The 15,600-nt window shown below is 22.6% G+C and overlaps 1 protein-coding gene across 1 annotated transcript in view; it reads left to right on the forward strand.

The window, feature by feature from the left end:
* The first annotated feature begins 2,712 nt into the window (after nt 1-2,712).
* LOC113553026 (follistatin-A) overlaps nt 2,713-15,600 on the forward strand; it is a 77,955-nt gene continuing 65,067 nt past the window's right edge. The window contains exon 1 of the mRNA XM_026956137.1: nt 2,713-2,731. The gene's annotated coding sequence lies outside the window, so the exon portion shown is untranslated. The remainder of the gene's footprint in view (nt 2,732-15,600) is intronic.

Here is a 15,600-nt window from a genome sequence, read left to right on the forward strand (position 1 = left end):
ATACATCTACTTATTACTTATGTAGTTATGTGTAGAATTGACTCCTTTTGGAAAAATATTTTATGATATTGTAAGTTGATATATTTTGCTCAAACGCATAGTGAATATCTGTATTTCACTGAGTGTTTTGACACAATAATTTCACAGAAACATAATTATCTTGAATTATGTTACACGATTGTACATCCAAGGATATTTAAGATATTTTTATAAAATATGTTATGAATAATATCGTATTGTATTATAGAATAACTAGAGAAATAATTGTATAAGATAATATTTTATATTTTAAAAACTTGAAAGTTTTGAAATTTTAAACTGACAGAATTTAATTAAGTTGAAAGTTGCATAAATTAAACGTAAAAAGTGGTTCATCAAAATTTATTTTAGAGATTTATTGCTTTAATATAGTTTTGCTATAATAACAGTTAACAATCAAGAACTTATATAAAAAATATTATTTTGGCTGTTTTGAATTTATTATATTTTGGTTGTAAAAGAAAAAAATGTTAATTATTTTTATTTGCTATTCATTGTATACGTTGCGTTCTTGACGGCACTGACCTATCCACACACACCACTTATTGTTTCTTTTTGAATCCATATTTGGTTTCAAACATTTTAAAACTTATACAATGCACTAGAATAATAACAAGTTCGTTATCCTTTTTCATTAATTGATTTTGTTAAAAAAAAACAACAACAAATGATTGGAATAGTGCCAACAGTTATTATAAACATCTGATTTATTTCGTATGCAGAATTGCTCACTTAGACGTATCCTGAGCGACCTTAGCTGCTTGCCTTGTATAGTGTATATAGTTACTAAAATAATTAAAATCTAGAATCCAGAAAATCAGTACATAAAAATAAAAATAATTTAAGGACCCCCAAACTGTTTAGATAATTTATAAGTATCTTTTATCTATATTAACATTATAAAAAAGTATTTCTTTTCTTTTTAAATCGTCCAGGATTTGTACTGTATGTTGTATTAAAATATAACGTGTTCAATACCAACGGTAAAAATAATACGAAACAAAATATATAATTATTATAAACATTATATTTTTTAAAAATTGAATGTACCGTTATTCAATGCTAAAATAATTAAATAGATTATAAATTATATTTTATATTTTTTTTTGAAGAAATAATGTCGTTGGAAAATTGAAAAGTTAATATTCTTGATTTACATATGTAATTTAAATAATCTAAACTCACTATGCAACGGTGTTCAATATCAAAGTTATAACGATAATGGATATAATATATTATGTTTATAAGCAATTAATTTCATAGAATGGAGAATGATTTAATAATTTTAGAAACAAAGGCTTAAATTATTATTTGATTGATAGGTTTATTTCAATTAACGAAGTATTATCACTGTTATTTTTTTTACCTTTTTCATTGATATATTATTATGATATAATATGTAATAATATGTAATAATATGTGTTAGGTTGGTAGTAGTTTTATAGCTAATATATATATATTATATTCAACTGAAATATTTATAAGTCGTAACATTTTCGAAACACCTACGATCTTAACATAATATTATAATAAATCAGTATAACCGTAAAAATTAGAAACTCCAAAACTTCGTCCAGTTGGATCGTTTGGTCGATCAAAACCTTTGTAGCATATTGAAGAATGGTGTTTTTAACAGAAAATGGTCATTATTTTATAAAAAAATATTAAAGTTTTTGGATATATCTTGTTACATAATTTGAAGTAATTACCAAACAACAGTTTAAAGAAAATATAATTTTTTATTTTTTGAATAATGATACACATTTTTGATTTCATATTCTGGAGTAGAATAATTTTTTGAAAGTTTTAGAGTAAAACATTTTGATTTTTAGCGATACATAAATAATCTTGAGTATTAAAGTTAGATGAGTTGTGAAGTTATAGTAGACTGACATTTTTATGAATACATTTTTAATTTCAAGATTAAATTTTTTCTATTTCTTTATAGAGTTATCGGACAGTAGGAGTTTTGAAATTATTTAAGTCTCCTCCAATTTTTACGATGAGGTTATTGTATTATTATTTCTATTAATCTATCAATGTTTGAGGATTTTTATAAATTATTAGAATACATTTTTTTAATTTAAATTGTTCTGGTTGGTTTATAATTATTACGTATAGGTACTCCGTAATTAAGAATTTTAATCTGAATATTTTACATGCTACTCGTAAATTTATTGCCATTTTACTGACCAGGATCAGCAATAAATCCATCAATAAGTTATGTTATTATCTGCACATATGCTAATACATGCGTATTATATGATTAGTGTTAAGTTTAAGTGTACTTAATTTTTAACATAAATAAATTATTAAACATCAAACATTTATATTTATAAATAAATACATATATATATATAAATATAGGTTTATAAAAATAGTACATATAACTTTTTAAGTGACATTAAAATTATTCACGGTTGAAATCAATGCATTGATAAAAAAAAAATACACGTATCTAGTACTACCTGTCTATTAAAATGAATCAAAATTTTATAATAGTCTTGGGTTTTTTTTTTTTTAATGTTTTTCCCACTTCTTTTCATTATTTTGTGGCGTTATTTTTATTATCTAGTAGCGAGCTTCTTGGTCTATTCAGTTAATACTAGGTATATTCATGAAGAAGTATGTGTATTGAATATAACACCTTGATATAAATCTTCATTAAATTATAGTTTTATATTCGTCAGTTGTAAGTAAACTATTTATTATGTATACTGTACATTGTATTTTTAATTTACATTAAGTAAAAAAAACCTAAATTTAAGTCATACATATATTGATTATGGTATAAATATATAATTGTTTTTCTTGTTTTTATAAATACAAGATTATTATTTTATTTTATTTTTTGTAATTTCTAAACTTACTGTCATGAATAATATTAATATGTTATAAATTCTTATTATTAAATAAAATTATTCTAATAATATTTAATTTTGTCATATTTGATTAAAGCATAAAATAATTTAGCAAATCAAGTTTTGAGAATAAATTATTAAGTTTAACGTTAATTGTATTGCATGGCATTTTTATAACTGATTAATATTTTAATTAATTAAAATTTATTTCTAAACTATTGAACTCAATATAAAAAACTTTTGATAAAAAAAAAAACAATTATTAACTAAATTTTATATAACCATGTAAAATTATAGTTGTATGTACATGCACTAATTATCAAAGAAGTATAAATACTAAATAATAATATTTTTAGAGGTATATATAATTGAATTATAAAAAAAATAATGTATATGCAATCATTAAATTAAATATAGGTCTTCAAATTAAAATATTTACTGAGTGATTATTTTATCATTAAACACTCATTATCCAACCATTTTCTTTTTATTCAAAATATTTTGTTTCATGTTTTTCTCAAACTATATGTAATTTTTATATTTTTAACCCTTTTATTTAATAGTAAAACCACTAACTTTTGATTTTCAAATACTAATATATATATTTAAAATAAACTAAATTAATAGGGCTATTTTTTTTATGAATTTTGTCGTTCAATTTATTTTTTGTTAATTTTTTAGCGAGATATAACTTTTAAAATTTGGGCAGGTTTTGTTTTTATAAAACTTATTGTTTCATATAATTATAAGCTTTAACTCGTTATCGACTATCGACGCAGTTATGAAGTTTGTATCTTAGTACAGCCATAATAACCTGTAGGAAAAAACACCTAAAAACCTTAAACCACATTCAACTTTGAGCAGCTATAACTCATTATCGGTTAAATGAAAACAATTATTTTAACGTTAAAATTCATAAAAAAAATAGCATTACTATTTTATGAATTTATAATATTTTAAACATAGGTTGCAATTTGAAAATCAAAAGTTGATTGATTTAATTATTAAACATAAAGGAGAAAAAAATAAAATATTTTATAGTCGTAGAAAAGCATGAAATTAAAAATTATTATTTTTTGAAATAATGATTGTTTAATGATAAAAGAATCACCCTTTATACATCTAAAAATATTACTATTTATTTAACTTAATGATTGCATACCTTCAAATTATTATTTTTTATTTCTAATCAAATTATTAATAAAATTTCTTCTCGGTAACTATCGTTTAATAATCTATATTGATACACAAAATTCTCAATATTTTTAAAATAATTTACATTTAATTTTACAACTTATAAGAACTTGTGTTTTGGCAATTTCAAATTCTAAATAATGAAGAGTTTTTAAACTCAAAGTTACCGAGAACCAATAGAATAAATTAATATAACCAAAGTTGTTTATTTTTATAGATACTAAGTTATGTTCATTATATATATGATATATTTATAAATTTAAGTGTGTATTTTACGTTATTATTATACGTTTATAATAAATTAAACAAAAATCTCATTACAAGTATTTGTTATTTTATGGAACTGTAATGATATTACATTATTAACATACATTATTATTGATTGAGTTTCAATATATAAACAGTGTAATCTTAAGAGGTAGGTAGCTAATATTTGTATTATTTTATTTTACGGATTCACATAATTTTAGATTTCTTCGTTTTAAATGGAGCTAGAATATATTGGTTTTTGAATAAAGCGAGTTTTTAAAAAAAAATTGTATGTTATCATATTTTCGAACAGAAAATTTACATCAATTTTCAAACTTTATTATGGTTTTTGGTAGAAAATTTAATATAGTTGGTACCTTTAAAAATCAAAATTAGAAAACTTTTTAAATTTTTCTTGATATTGAGAAACATTATCAACGCACAGTCGGAAGAGGAAAATGTGTAATAGTAACACTAATTTTCGATAAAATCGATTTAGTTTTTTTTATAATTAAAAAAAAATCATTTAATTAAGAAAAAAAAATTACTGCTGAGAGATTGAAATATTTTGCTTAATATTCACAATTAACATTTTATAGATATGTTAAAATATTTAAAATATACCAATTTTAAAACTATTTATAGACATTTGAATTGTCAAAAAAACTTAATTCAAATAGTTCAATGGTTTTCGATTTCGTACCCAACAGTGGCAGCCATTTAGGGTACCAAGTAGTGCAACTTTAATTTGTAGTAATTTTACTGGTTTAACATGGCTCCCAAAGCTTATACATTTGGCGATTGTCTGTTGAGGAATGTTTTATCAATTTTTTTTAGTTTAGATAAATTAAAATTTGATGAATTTCTATTGGTTGACAGCGTCAAGGATCTAAAATTAATTTTGAGGCGGAGGAGGGCATACATTTATAACTGAATTGATTCATGGATAACCCATGAGCACTACGGTTACTTAAGGCTTAAACATTTAATACAAGGTTCTTCCATAATTTGTCTTACAGTGATTTATAAATATCGAAAATACAGTCACATTTTTTTTCATAAATCATGAAATTTTAAATTATGAAACCAAATGGATATTCAAACGTGAAATAACAATTTTAACTGAATAGACTGAAATTTTTATTCATTATAAATCCATATATTATTATTTTTTATACACAATGACATTTTTGAAAAATATTTAGATTTACACATCATTTTACGGTATATCGGTATTGATTTATAACTTAAAATTATAAGTTAAACTAAACATTTTTTACAAAAATTATAGATATCAACTTTTATCAAGTAGTTATAATATTAATAAATAAAATAAACGAATAAATAAATTAATAAACCTACTGAAATATAATTTCAATAAACCTCGTTAATTTTCACAGTCAAAACTTATTTTAAAACTGCGAGCCATTGCAATTTTATCAAATATTTTAATAGAACATTTAATAATTTGAAGTTAGCTGCCGTCTAGTTCAGTGTTTCCCAACTGACGTTCCGCGGAACCTAAGGGTTCCGTCAGTTGGTGTCGAGGGTTCCGTGATTAATTAATTAATTATATTTTTGATTTGAATTATGATTTGAACATTGAACAGCCCCAAAAATTATATAGGGGTTCCACAAAACGTTCAAGTTCCTGCAAAGGTTCTACGAGTAAAAGAAGTTGGGAAACACTGAGTCTAGTCTACGACCAATGTAGAGTACCTATACTGCGAGTTTTGTTTTAGAGATTTTTCTTCTAATAAATTCAAAAACGTATTAGCACAAAATAGACAAAGGTTTACAATGAAACATTAACAAACAATAATTATTTAATGTAACTCTTTTTAAAATGTATTTTTTTATATTTAATTTTGTATATTAAATAAGGAAATTCAAAAATCTAATAGACAATAGTTAATATAACGAGCACATAACAATAGTACCCACCCAATTCGTTTAAATTCTACTAAGAATTAAATTTATCTATATATTTATTGCATTTTTTTTTTGTCCACATTTCATTATTTTTTAATGCAACTTTTCGTGCATATTTAACTGTTTTTTAGTGCATAAGTGCATACATATTAGAGCATTTTTAGTGCATAAATATCCTAATTCTATAAATAATAATATAAGTACTTATGATGTTAAATAAAATATCTTTAGAAATAGTTGCTGATCCTTCTGTTTCCTTAATACAATATTTTTTTTGATAATAATCATTATCTTTGAATTAAAATTTAACTTATTAGTTACTATTTTATTAATAGTTACTTTGGGTGTGTCTTAAAATAGGGAAAAGGAATCAGTTACTCTCGCTATAATACTTTGTAGTTTAAATGGTTACATTTTAAATAATAAATTGAAAAAAAAAAACAATAAGATGTTTAGAAACTATATACTTATACTATATAATTTGTTCAAAGGAAGTCTAAATTGCATACAAATATTATTATGTACAGTCGGATGTTATTCAAATTTAACCTCATTTCGTTCTATCAATAATTATATCATATTTTTCATATTTTTTGTTCACTACATTATACGTGCACTACCTATACTATTTATGGATTTATTTTAAAATAACCAATTAATAAATTTAAATTGGAATTACTGTAGCTTAATAAAACAAAAAAAAATTGTATTAACAATAAATTACCAAAAGTTGTATGAATTAGATAGGGTATTATGTATAGTTTTGTGAAGATCATAATAAAATGCACATAATATGAGTAATGTTGCGCTTAGTTTTAAAGGAATTATAAACAAAATTGGGAATAAAACAAGTTAGTCCTTGATCTTTAAATAATATTAATAGAAAAAAAATGCGATAAATTCACATTAGGTGGATAGGTAATTGTAAAACGGAAAGAAACTATGTACATTTTTTTTTTAAATATTAAATCAATGAATAGAAAACATTTTTGTTTTTTTTCCTGATAACTATAATATAAAACCAGTTGAATAAATTATTCTAAACTTAAAATGTACGATCTCGGTGCTCGGTCAAAATGTATATCGATAAATATTTCATGTGTGCATATTGGCTATTATATCAACAAATTCTTAAGAGATTATTCAACTGAAAAGATTATTGGTGTATATATATATGTGCGTGAATGTGTGTGTATAAACCATGAACTGTTTTTTTGTATTATAGCTTAAGACTTCAATAATAAAGGTCATTGGCTTACCTTGTTTACAATGTATGCACTATGCACGTGGTGGATATTATTATTGTAGATGCGGAAAAAATAGGTAAAACAATGAACGTTATATTTTTTTACTATCCCAATGTTGTAGAAGACCTTGATGCTTTATTAGCAGTACATGTAGCATATAGCATATAGCATGTACATTGAGTTTTAAAGGGTTTAACTCAATTTAGTTTTTTTTTAAATAAAAGGGTTTATCATGAAAAATAATTACTATTCAAAATATTTAAAGGTAAAGCAAGTTAAATGAATAATTAAAGCAGTTTAAGTTCAAACTCTTAAGCAGAAAATTTTAGGAATATTTAAATTGTCATTAATTTTTAACTTTATAGATATACGTATAATGTTTGCATTTTTCAAATAATATTTTTATGGAACGGACGTTGAAGTCTCTATGTTTCTTCTTTATCTTTTAAAATATGAAGTATTCAAATGATACAACTATAAATATAAATATTGTAGATATAAATTTAATTTTTTTTTGTATATTATTCTATGTGTAACGAGCAGTTAATTTTTTATAGTTTTTAAAAAACGTTGTAAGTGTAAATGTCTATTTATTTTTATACAGTATCTATATTCCATAATCAGATTACATTTGGTAACTTGTTAGTTTAATGTAAGCTTACTCATTTAAAAAAAAATCTTTTAATAGATTTGGTTAGATTGGTATATTATATTTTAATGAACCGTTAAATTAAAAAGAAAGTGGACAAGTAGGAAACCGTTCTGCTGTATCAAGTGAATCTCACGTCACTGAAATGGTCGTATTAAGTTTGAATTCAATGATTAAACTATTGCATACAAAAACGATTCTGCGCGGAGATGGTCTATAATAACTATAAGTATATTTTGCTTAATATATTTTATAGTATATTTATATTGTTATTATAGTATTTTATTTTGCTTTTAGTATGTTACTAACAGTAAGAAGGTTAAATTAATTTTTGTCGAAAACATAATATTTATTATATTATAAATTATTATAATACTATATAGTTTTGAAATGTCATTATGTTTAGTAATACCTATTAAATGAAAAAGTATCAATAATATTTTTTAATTACAACAACATAACTATAATCGCTATGTTTTGCTTAAATATTTAATTTTGTCAACATTTTAACTTCAAATATCTATAAAAGTTTAATAACAATTTTAGTTTGAATGACAATGTTTATGTGTATATTCATTTATTTGTATATTTATGTTATTTTTTAATTCTTCAGTGATTAAATATTAAATTATGCAGTATATTTTTATTATTTAGGTTCTATTTAATTTATGAGTAATAGTATGTTATTTAATTTTCCATATATAAAAAGTAGTAAAATTAATGTATTTGAAACTTTTTAGTTACAGTAATCGTACATTTTTCTGTTATTTCTTATATTAAAAATTTTAAAAGATCAATATCCATTAACGGAAATTAGCAAAATATAGTTTAGAAATTACTGGGTAAACAAATCAGCTCAAATAATATAGGGACTGCAGTCAATGGATAATATTATGTTAATGTGAAACTACTCATCTTGCAATGCTCATCTTGTAACTAGCCAGTGATTAGTATAATTTCATTAGTAATTTAAATTAAGAAAAAAAATCTGGTATATTATGAAACGTAAAAATTGTGTAACACTTTAATCTTTAAATATTCATAATTTCGTTTGAAGTAGACAACTTCTTGAATCAATAAAATTTACCTTTAATTTATAATGGATGAAGATAATCGTATAATGCCTAAATTATACTGTTATAATGTTGAAATTTTTAATCCATCCATAATTAATTAGCTATTTTTGTGCGTACGTCGTTGTCTATAAAAAAAACAGCACATTTTATATAAGAATTTTTAAAATGTATTTTATCTATAACTAAAATTGTGGACATTTGTTAGCCCCTGACCCACCACGTCGCATCGCCCGCATCCACACTTTTACTTAGTTTTCAATTGGAGTTTTTTCAGAGTATTTTTAATTTTCGCTTGGTTTCTAAAGGCCGTAGAGTGTTGTTAAATTCTCAAAAATTAGGCTATCAAAGGCATAATCAATTTTAATATCTGACTGATAGTATCAAAAATTAGTGAGTTCAAACAAAAAACAAATTCTTAACCTTTATTATTATAATATAGATTGAAAAATCTGTAATAATTCTTCTATTATTTTCAAAGAGTATAAAATAAAGTTTTTTTACCAACGCATTTTAATAGTAGATTTCTTATTTTTAGATTTTTTGAATAAATTTCGAATTAAGATGTAATATTTAGTAATATTTATATAGTATCTATTTAATTAATCACACAAACATATTTTATTAAACAAATGTAAAACAACTAATAAATAACACACTCAAGTACTTTAATATGTACCTGTACATTAAAATATGAAAATAATATTATGTTTCATGAAATTTTAAATTAAAAACTATATGATCTCAAGACTCTTCATTTTTTAGTTGAAATTAATTTAGGGGTTTATATATTATTTTTATATTTGTTTATTTTGTAAGTTATATTTTTATATGATTTAAGAGGACGTTATAACCACATGTGTCGTCTCTGTCTCACTAAAGTACATCATAGCAAATTCGTGTTCAGGAGAAAAATTTTGTGACGTTAGCTTTAATATTAGAGTAAATTTACCAATCATCAAATTTAAAGATAAGAATATTATGTTATATGCATTTTTGATATTATCATTTTAAAGTTGTAATATTTTACATAGGTATAGCTCACTTTAAAATGATAATATCAATAAAAGAATATTTCCTAGATAATATTCTTACATTTAAATTTAATAATTGGAATATTTACTTTAATATATTATATTATAGTTAACATCACAATATGAATTTTGCTGAACGAAAATTGTCCATATTGTATGTATTATCATTGATTATATATTATAATAGTATTTATAACCAATGGTATTATGTATATAAGACAGAGATAACACTTGTAGGCATAACGTCTTTTTAACGTTAATGATATCTGTACCGTGACTGAATGGAATAAATATAAATAGATACAGAATGATAAAAAAATATGATCAAGATATTTCAGTTGTTGAAGTAATATATTTTTCTTGTAGAACGGTACTATAAACAGTTTCAGTATAATTAATTTAAAATATTCAGTGGTCAATGGTCATAGAAAACACCCTGAAATTTACTTGAGAGGGGGAAGATGTTTCTTACAGGGAAGAGTGCATTTAATACAATTTATAGAATAAAATATAGCCGGTTTTAATGCACACAAAAAACTCGCATTACCATTATTAGCTTGTTTCCTCTCACTCAGTTATGAACCTATAAAAGACTGATTGACCTAAACCAAATTATCATTTGTGTAACATACTATAAAACGCTATACGAAATCTGTCGTTTTTCTTTAAAATAAGTTTTTTAAAAATATTGTCTAAATTATCTAGAATAGAATATCTTATCTAATGAAACAAATAAAAGGTATGTGCATACATTTAAACATTTATTAGTTACAATGGTCAATAGCAAATTTTTTTAAAATTGTATTAACATTTATCTGAGTTGGTAAGTTTTTTTTAAATTTTATGAAATATATACATAATATAATTATTTAAGATGTATATGTATGATTATAAGTTATATAAGTTATAACATACAGTATACCTACACATATACTTATTTTGATAACTAATATAAATAATTGTATTCTAATAAGTCATTCATAAAGTATTTTATTTTCTGTTGGTAGGTAATCATAATATTATTATTATTTTTTGTTCAATATAGACGTATATATAAGTAATATAGGTAAATATATGTGATTGAAAACTTATTCTAAAAACTTTATTAATTTTATAGATTTTAGAATAAGTTTTCAGTTAAAATATTTATGATATGAATAAACTAACTGTCATAGGGTTTAGAGTTTAGATAAGTTCTTTACGATAGTTAAAAAACATGGTATAACGGTTTAAATTTGCTAGTACATGAATTACTTTTGAATTGTGTTCATAATTATTTATTTATATTAAAAAAATTATAATACTAATAATAGACTTATATAATTTAAAAGAAATAATATAAATATACCTAACTAATATAAGTGTAATACTCAATATGATATACATACAAGATACAAATATACAAGTATATAACTTATATGTATTTATTTTATAGAAAAAATTTCAATTTTTAGAATGATTTTATTTTTATTCTATTTTGTCCATTATTCCATATATATATAATAGTATATATATATATTATAGTATTTAATTAGTTAAAAAAAATATATATATGATCAAGTGAGAATATATAATATGTTAATAACATAAAAGTTTAGATTTATGAAGAAAAAAAAAAATTCTAATATTTACAGCTTCTTATAATGAAATTTTCTTTTTAGTTTTACTGTCTTAATCTAATTGATCTTCAATTATGTAAAAAGTTTAACATTATTAATTCAATTTGAAAAATTATCTAGGTAATATATATTTTATTTAAATGTTATTTTAATTACTGTGTACCTATTTCGAAGAATAATCATGAAATACATTTCAAGTACCTATTTAATTTTTACTAGTAGTACACAATGTATATGATAATTATTTTTACAGTATTTTGTATTTAATACAAGTATTAATTTCCAAAGATTTTTTTTTCTTTTATAGAATATAAGATACTTGATTTTTTAAATTCAACTATGTTAAATATAGAATACTACCAAGTATAGTATAGTATATATTTGACAAGTGCTTGAATTGGGAAAAAATTAAAAGAGAGATGCAAAGTTGTAAAAAAAATGTGTGTACTTATCTAATATTTAAATGTCTTATTTATTAGGATATAAATAGAAAGGGGTAAGGGTACTTATAAATATCTTTTAAAAAGAAGAAAGACTCCGTTTCTTGTGTCCTTCTTAATTCAAACACCGAATTCAACGAATAATATTATTTATTTATATAACATTATATGGTGTATTTATTAGAAACAAAAATTATTTTATCATATTATATTATAATGTCAATATTTATTTTCTTGATTATTAAAATGATAGGCAACATAATAAGCTTTAAAGTATATTTACAATAAAATGTATAGGTAACCAAAAATAAAATTGTACATTTAAAAGATTGTAGAATTCATTCTAACATTGGCTAACTAATTATAGTTATATAATTACTCAAACAAGTATATCATAAGTGAAAATCTGAGGGGGTACATACAAAATCAATAGTTATTACTGCTTATTGAATTATATTTACGGTTAACTTTAATATTAGAATATTTAGAACTATACCTACTAAGTACAAAGTATTAATAAAACTAGATATAATTATTTGTATACTGTTTACCTTTATCTACTAACAAAATAATAATCTTTTAAATTTAAAAAAGTAAGCAAATGGGTACCGCTCTACTATGTCTTAGGCATTGAGTAGATCACTATTATGAATATAATACTCAATATAATATCATAATGGGCGTATTAAATTTGAATTCAATGATAAATCATTATAAACGAAAAACAATTATGAGCGGAGACGGTCTGTCAGACTATATCACTAAGTATATTTCGTTATTTCGTTATGTTTTTAATGAAATTATTATTTTTTTATTATTATTTTATTTATAAGTATAAATAACCTGTTACTTAAGGAACAATAAGCATATGACGTGATATCAATATTTATTTTTTATATAAATACATGATAGAAGGATTAAGGAGTCCCCTAGTGTTAAAACTACCTTAACTTGTTATTTTTATTTTTTTGTTAATTACAATTTTTAATCATCAAACCTTTGTAGGTCACGACACCAAAAATGTTTGAGCCAGTGATTGCGAAAGTGGCAAAGTTAGATAAGAGAAGGTTGATATTAGACGAGAGTCTGGATTGGAATTTTTTATTAAAGATAGCAGCTTTTTCATAGACAGTTTTGATTTTTAAATCGATGTATGTTAGGTTTGACATATAAAGTGGTGAATTTTTAATTTTACGAAGGAAATTATTTTGAAACATTTGAATTTTGGCAGTTTGATTTTTTAGTATTACCTCAGAGCTGCAGGGACCATAGGTTAGGATTTATTTATACATATACTCGTAATGGGTTCTAAATTCAAACCAATAATTTTTAAACCTTTCTTTATGTTCACTAAAATTTCCACCTATGAGAAAAATGAAAGCTAGGTATTACATTTTACATGCAAAGTATAGATCTTATAAATTTTTAATTTAGCTTTTAAATTTAAATTTGATAATCTGTTAGATATTTATTATAGTTACTACCTTACTAGTTACTAAAACATAAGTCGTATATTGTGCTTAAACTACACTAACTAATTACCTTCGCACTCACACAAATTGTGCTGAAAATTATGTAAATCTTAATTTTGTGCAAGTTTGGTTGATCTTTACTTTTGTCTTTGCTTATGTTTTGATTTTGTAACATGTTATATAATTATGTACAATTTTCATCCCCTTCATGCTTTCAAGAAAAGTTTGTTTATATTTAGTAATCAGCTTTGTACTGTCCCTGATTTAGCAATCCAAACACTTCTTACCTCATTTATCATGCAAGCTTCCACACACACACACACACACAATATATATATTTTGGTTACTGCCAAATAATTTTGAATTTCTTGTTATTATTCTCTATTTTACAATTAAAGGTTAATGATTGTGTGGTAATAATGCGAATTGCATTGATCAAAGATTAAAGTTTCATTTTGTTATTTTAAAATATTAACATATTTATCCAGTTAACTAGATTTTTATTTACCATTTTTGAACTTGATTTAATTCATAAACCATCTGAACAAAATATAATGTATATATTTTTTATATCTCTATTTCAAATTTTATTTTTATGGATTTATTTGTTAACAAGTTTTTTAATTAATATTGTATACTGCCTAGATTTAAAATTGTTAATTTGATATTAAATTTTCGTTTTATAACAGATAATTATACAGAATCTTTATTTAATTTATATACATAATATATAGTCATATATTATATATATAGGGATGTAATAAATATATTATAGTCGTTATAATTAGTTAGCCATGTTAATAAAATCAACTCACATTTGTGCAATAAAAAATCAATGGAAATTGTTTCTAGTTAAGAAGATAATATAACAGTATCTAATCAATAATTAATACATTACACAGGCGCGTATACAGAGGTAAGTTTGGGGTTCGCCCCCCCCACCGGAATAATTTCGACTAACGAGGAAGAAATTGTTTCATTATGTTGCAGTATAATTTGTATTGCTTTTTTATACCCCCCTTCCTACATTTTATTTTGTATACGTGCCTGCCATTAGTTGTATACCTGAATTTATACAATTAAATATTAAATAGCAAAACGATTAAATATCTGTCGGTGTGTTTTATAAAATGATGTTTTACTAGTAGATATCATATTCAATTATTAATAATAAATAAATTATATTGAAATTTACTTTACTGACGTATATATAGTCCAATAATTCACTTTGAAAATAAATTTGATAAGTACATAAAAATTATACGTTTTTTTTTAATCTATAGTATTATTATGATAGGAAGTACAAAGAAAATTAAAGATATTTTTGCATATAGTGGTCTAATATATTGTCTAATATGGGCTTGAAGTTAAGATATTTGACTGATTTTATTTGCTCATTAATTTATACATAAATTAATTATATTTTGTCCATTGAAGTTTTATTTGTTAATGTGTCGTACGTAATGATTCATCGGAGTAAATTATTAAATAGTGTACAAATTAAAATGTTGAGTGATAGATTTTAAGGGATGTGTCTACGTTATTTAATAGTGAAATACATACATATAAAGTACCAATAAGAAATTACAATTTAGAATTTTAGATATCAATTAGGACTTGTTATTTAAATAAATTTATCTTATATCGTATCGTGTTTGAAAATAAATTTTAACAATTTAAAATTTAAAAAAGTTAAATCACATTTTATAATATTTGTATAAGTAAACGTATTAAAAATGAATGCGGATAATACCTAAATAATGGAATTTCTAGACGGGGGAGCGGGAGCTA

Source organism: Rhopalosiphum maidis, chromosome 2, assembly GCF_003676215.2.
Source record: "Rhopalosiphum maidis isolate BTI-1 chromosome 2, ASM367621v3, whole genome shotgun sequence".
NCBI classification, from domain to species: domain Eukaryota; kingdom Metazoa; phylum Arthropoda; class Insecta; order Hemiptera; family Aphididae; genus Rhopalosiphum; species Rhopalosiphum maidis.